The following is a 6,332-nucleotide window of genomic DNA, read 5'->3' as shown; positions in this document are numbered from 1 at the left end:
GTGGCTTTAAACCAATAGTCTAAGGACTCCTAAATTTCTTTCTCCCACCCTGCCCTGAGTTGCAGATCTGTATATCCAGTGTTCTACTTGGTGTTGCCACTTGGATGTCTGATAGGCAACTCAGACTCAAGGAAATAATGGCTGAAAACTTCCCAAATTTAATAAAAGGCTTGAATATACACATCCAAGAAGCTCAACAAACTCCAAACAGAATAACTCAAATATACCCACATTGAGAAATATGATAATCAAACTGCCTAAAGCCAAAGATAGAGAATTCTGAAAATCACAGGAGAGAAGCAATGTGTTATGTACAAGGGAGCTCCAATAAGATTAATTGCTGATATCTTATCATGTTATTAGAATAAAAGTTTTAAAAAACATTGGACTGCATAACACAAAGTGAACCCTAATGTAAATCATGGACTATAGTTAGTAGCACAATTATAAAAACATTCCTTCATCAGTTGTAACAAATGTACCACACTAATGCCAGGTGTTAATAATGAGGGGGGGGGTATGTGGGAACTCTGCACCTTATGCATGAATTTTCTAGAAACCTAAAACTTCCCTAATAAAGAAAAGAAACCATGGAAGCAAGAAGGCCGTGGGATAACATATTTAAATTGCTGAAAGCAGAAATTGCAAATCAAGAATTCTCTGTCCAGCAAAACTGTCTTTTGAAAATGAGGGCAAGATTAAGACATTCCTAGATAGACAAAAGCTGAGGCAGCTCATCACTACTAGAGCAGCCTAACAAGAGATGCTAAAGAGAATTCTGCAGGCTGAAAGGAAAAGACAACAGACATTAGATTGAAGCCACATGAAAAAATAAAGATCTCCAGTAAGGGCAGTGACAGGGGTAAATATAAATGCCAGTACTGTTGTACTTTTGGTTTGTAAAAACACGTTTTACTTCCTACAGGAGCTAAAGGACAAATGTGTAAAATGTAATTATAAATCAGTGGTTTGGGACGCATACAAATATGTAATTTGTGAGAAGAACTACATAAAGGGGCAGGGGAATGGAAGGGTATAGTAACATAGATTGTGTATATTATTGAAGCTAAGTTTGTATCAAAGCAAATGAGATTGTTATAGATTTAGGATGTTGAATTTAAGTCTCATGATAACCACAAAGGATATATCAGAAAATTATGGACAGAAGGAAACGAGAAGGAATTCCAAAGGTGCACTTCCAAAGATCAACTAAATACAGAACTAGGCAGTAATGGAAGAACTGAGGTTAAAAAAAAAAGGTATAAGACTTACAAAAACAAAAGAACAAAATGACAGAAGTCCTGTTTTATCAGTATTTCCTTTAAATATAAATGAGTTAAAATCTCCCATCAAAAGGCAAAGATTGGTAGAAGGGATAAAAAGGAATGACCCAACTGTATGCTATTTTACAAGTGACTCACCTTAAATTCAGAGACACAAGTAAGTTGAAAGTGAAAGGATGGAAAAAATATTCCATGGAAATAGTAATCAAAAGAGAGCAGGAGTGGCCATACTAATATCAGACAAAATAGACTTTAAATAAAAAACTATTAAAAGGGACAAGGAAGGGCACTATATATTGATAAAAGAGTGTGATGGTTAGGTTCATATGTCAACTTGGTCAGGTAATGATGCCCAGTTGTCTGGTCAAGCAAGCACTGGCCCTCTGTTACTGTGAGGACATTTCATGGACTTAAATCCTCAGTAAGTTGATTGTATCTATGGCTGATTACATCTACAATCAACTAAGGGGAGTGTTTTCCACAATGAGAGATGTTTAATCCAATCAGTTGAAGGCTTTTAAAGGAGAATTGATGATTTCAGCAATCAGAAGACAGAACTTTCACCTCTATTTCAACCAGCTAGCCTCTCCTGGAAAATTCATTGAAAACCTTCAACAGAATTGTCAGCTTCCAGACTGCCCTAAGGAATTTTGACTTGTGCATCCCCACAGTTGCATAAGACACTTTTATAAAATCTCATATTTACAGATATCTCCTGTTGGTTCTGTTTCCCTATAGAATCCTGACTATTGCAAAGGCCAATTCATCAAGAAGATCTAACAATTATAAACATATATGCACCTAAAAACACAGCCCCACAAGCCCTCGATCTTGGAGCTTGCCCTTATGAAGCCTATTACTGCAAGGGAAAGGCTAAGCCTACTTATAGTTGTGCCTAAGAGTCACCTCCAGAGAACCTCTTTTGTTGTTCAGATGTGGCCTCTCTCTCTAAGCCAACTTGGCAGGTGGACTCAATGCCCTCCCCCCGACGTGGGACATGACTCCCAGGTGTGTAAATCTCCCTGGCAATGTGGGACATGACTCATGGGTGATGAGCGTGGCCCTGGCATTTTTGGATTGAGAAAGCCTTCTTGTACCAAAAGGGTGAAGCAAAATGAAGCAAAATAAAGTTTCAGGGTCTGAGAGATCTCAAATAGAGTTGAGAGGTCATTCTGCAGGCTATTCTCATGCATTTTCAGATATCCCTTTTTACTTTTTAGTGTAATAGAATAGCTAGAAGGAAATGCCTGAAACTGTTGAACTGCAACCCAGTATCCTTGATTCTTGAAGACAATAATATAACTGTATAGCTTACCCATTGTGACCATGTGATAGTGAAAACCTTGTGGCTCACACACCCTTTATCTAGTGTATGGACAGAGAGTAGAAAAATGGGGACAAAAAGTCAATGAATAATGGGGGGAGGGGGATAGCGGATGGGATGTTTTGGGTTTTCTTTTTTACTTTCATTTTTATTACTTTTTGGAGTAATGAAAATGTTCAAAAATTGATAGTGGCAATGAATGCACAACTATATGATGATACTGTGAACAACTGATTGTACACTTTGGATGACTGTATGGTATGTGACTACATCTCAATAGAATTGCAGGTAAAATAAAAGGAAAAAAAAGATTCACTGTTAAATAAAAACACAGTCCCAAAACATATGACCCAAACTTTGATGGATTTGAAGGGAGAATAGACAGTTCTACATTAATCTCCTAATAGTAGGATATTTCAATGTATCACTTTTAGTAATGGGTAGAACATCTAGGGAGAATATGTGTAAGGAAACAGAGAACTTGAACAATATTATAAACCAATTATACCTAGCAGGCATATATAGGACACTTCATCCCAAAACAGCAGTACACATATTCTTCACAAGTGCTCCAGTATAGACTATATGTTAGGAAACAAAACAAGTTTCAGTAAATTTAAAAGGATTGAAAGAATACAAAGTATCTTCTCTGACTACAGTGGAATGAAGCTAGAAATTAATGACAGAAGGAGAACTGAAAAATTCACAAATATGTGGAGATTAAACAATATAATCTTAAACAACCAATGGGCCAAAGAAGAAATTACAAGGTAAATTAGGAAATATCTTGAGATGAATAAAAACAAGAACACAACAGACCAAAATTTATAGATGCCACAAAGGCAGGGCTCAGAGAGAAATTTATAGCTCTAAATGCTTACATTAAAAATGAAGAAAGATCTCAAACCTAACCTCACACATGGAGGGACTAGAAAAAGAAGAGCAATGTATACCCAAAGTGAGCAGAAAGAAGGAAATAATAAATATGAGAGCATAGATAAATCAAGTAGAGAAAAGAAAAACAATGGAGAGAATCAACAAAACCAAAAGTTGATTCTTTGAAAAGAGCAATAAAATTGACAAATCTTTAGTTAGATGACAGTGAAAAAAAGTTAAAAGACACAAATAAAAATCAGAAATGAAATGGGGGGATATTACTAACTTACAGAAAAAAAAAAGGATTATAAGGGGATATTATTAACTATTGTATGCTGACAAATTAGACAACCTAGATTAATTGGACAAATTCCTAGAAACATACAAATTACCCAAACTGACTCAAGAAGAAATAGGAGATCTCAACAGACCAATACCAAGTAAAGAGATTGAATCAGTCATCAAAAATTTCTCATTAAAGAAAACTCTAGGGCCAGATGGCTTCACTGTTGAATTTTCACTAAGGAAGATTTTCAAAGAAGAATCAATACCAATCTCTCTCAAGCTCTTCCAGAAAACTGAATAAGAAGTAACACTTCCTAATTAATTCCATTCAGCCAGCACACCCTAATACCAAAGCCAGATAGAGAAATCACAAGAAAAGAAAATCACAGACAAATATCCCTTATGAGTACATATACAAAAATTCTCAATAAACGACTAACAAACTGAATCCAACTGCACAATAAAGGGATTATATACCATGATCAAGTGGGATTTATCCCAAGAATGAAAGGGTATTTCAATATAAGAAAATTAATTGTATCAATGTAATATACCACATGAATAGAATGAAGGAAAAAAACATATCATCATGACAATTGATGCAAAAAAGGCATTTGACAAAAAACATTCAGGAAGCTAGGAACTTCCTCAATATGAAAAAGATATACATGAAAAACCCACAGCTAACATCATACTCAACAGTGAAAGACTGAAAGCTTCCCCCTAAGATCAATAACAAGGCAAGGATATCCTCTTTCATTTCAGGTATTCAACATTGTACTGAAAGTTCTAGCCAGAGCAATTAGGCAAGAAAAAGAAATAAAACACATTGAAATTGGAAAGAAATGCAATTATCCATTTTCACCGATGACATGATACTGTATATAGAAATTCCTAAAAAATCTACCAGAAAACTACTAGAGCTAATAAATGAATTTAGCAAAGTGGCGAGGTACAAGATCAGTACAAGAAAATCAATGGTGTTTATGTAGAACGGCAGGGAACAAGCCAAAAAGGAAATTAAAAAAATAATTCCATTTACAATAACAAATAAAAGAATAAAATATATAGGAATAAATTTATCCAAGGATGTAAAGGGACTTGTATGCAGAAAACTACAAACCATTACTAAAGCAATTAAAGAAGACCTAAATAAACTGAAAGATATTTTGTGCCCATGGATTGGAAGACAATATCGTTAAGATGTCTATTACCCAAAGCAATTCACAGACCTAATGCAATCCCAATCAAAATTCCAACAGCCTTCTTGACAGAAATGCAAAAGGTAACCACACAATTCATCATAATCAAAACATCCCATCAGGTCATTCATCCAGCTTGAAAAAGAAGAGCAAAGTTAGGGGACACACACTCCCCGATTTCAAAACATATGCAAAGCTACAGTAAACAAAACAGGCTGGTACTGGCATGTGGACAGACATACTGAAGAATGTAATAGAATCGAGGGTTCAGAAATAAACCCCCACATCTGTGGCTAATTGATTTTTTTATTCAGTTTTATTGAGATATATTCACATACTCTACAATCATCCATGGTGTACAATCAACTGTTCATAGTACCATCATTTAGTTGTGCATTCATTACCCCAATCTATTTTTGAACATTTTCCTTACACCAGAAAGAATCAGAATAAGAATAAAAAATAAAAGTAAAAAAGAACACCCAAATCATCCCCCCATCCCACCCTGTTTTTCATCTAGTTTTTGTCCCCATTTTTCTACTCATCCATCCATACACTGGAAAAAGGGAGTGCGATCCACAAGGTTTTCAAAATCACCCTGTCACCTCTTTTTTTTAATATTCATTTTATTGAGATATATTCACATACCACGCAGTCATAAAAAACAAATCGTACATTCGATTGTTCACAGTACCATTACATAGTTGTACATTCATCACCAAAATCAATCCATGACACCTTCATTACCACACACACAAAAATAACAAGAATAATTTAAAGTGAAAAAGAGCAATTAAAGTAAAAAAGAATACTGGGTGCCTTTGTCTGTCTGTTTCCTTCCCCCATTTTTCTACTCATCCTTCCATAAACTAGACAAAGGGGAGTGTGGTCCTTATGGCTTTCCCAATCCCATTGTCACCCCTCATAAGCTACATTTTTATACAATCGTCTTCAAGATTCATGGGTTCTGGGTTGTAGTTTGATAGTTTCAGGTATCTACTGCCAGCTACCCCAATTCATTAGAACCTAAAAAGGGTTGTCTATATTGTGCGTAAGAGTGCCCACCAGAGTGACCTCTCGGCTCCTTTTGGAATCTCTCTGCCACTGAAGCTTATTTCATTTCCTTTCACATCCCCCTTTTGGTCAAGAAGATGTTCTCCATCCCACAATGCCGGGTCTAGATTCCTCCCCAGGAGTCATATTCCACATTGCCAGGGAGATTCACTCCCCTGGGTGTCTGATCCCACGTGGGGGGAGGGCAGTGATTTCACCTACCAAGTTGGCTTAGCTAGAGAGAGAGGGCCACATCTGAGCAACAAAGAGGCATTCGGAAGGAGGCTCTTAGGCACAATTATAAGGAGG

The sequence above is a fragment of the Choloepus didactylus genome, chromosome X (assembly GCF_015220235.1).
Source record: "Choloepus didactylus isolate mChoDid1 chromosome X, mChoDid1.pri, whole genome shotgun sequence".
NCBI lineage: Eukaryota > Metazoa > Chordata > Mammalia > Pilosa > Megalonychidae > Choloepus > Choloepus didactylus.
This window is presented reverse-complemented; position numbering follows the sequence as displayed.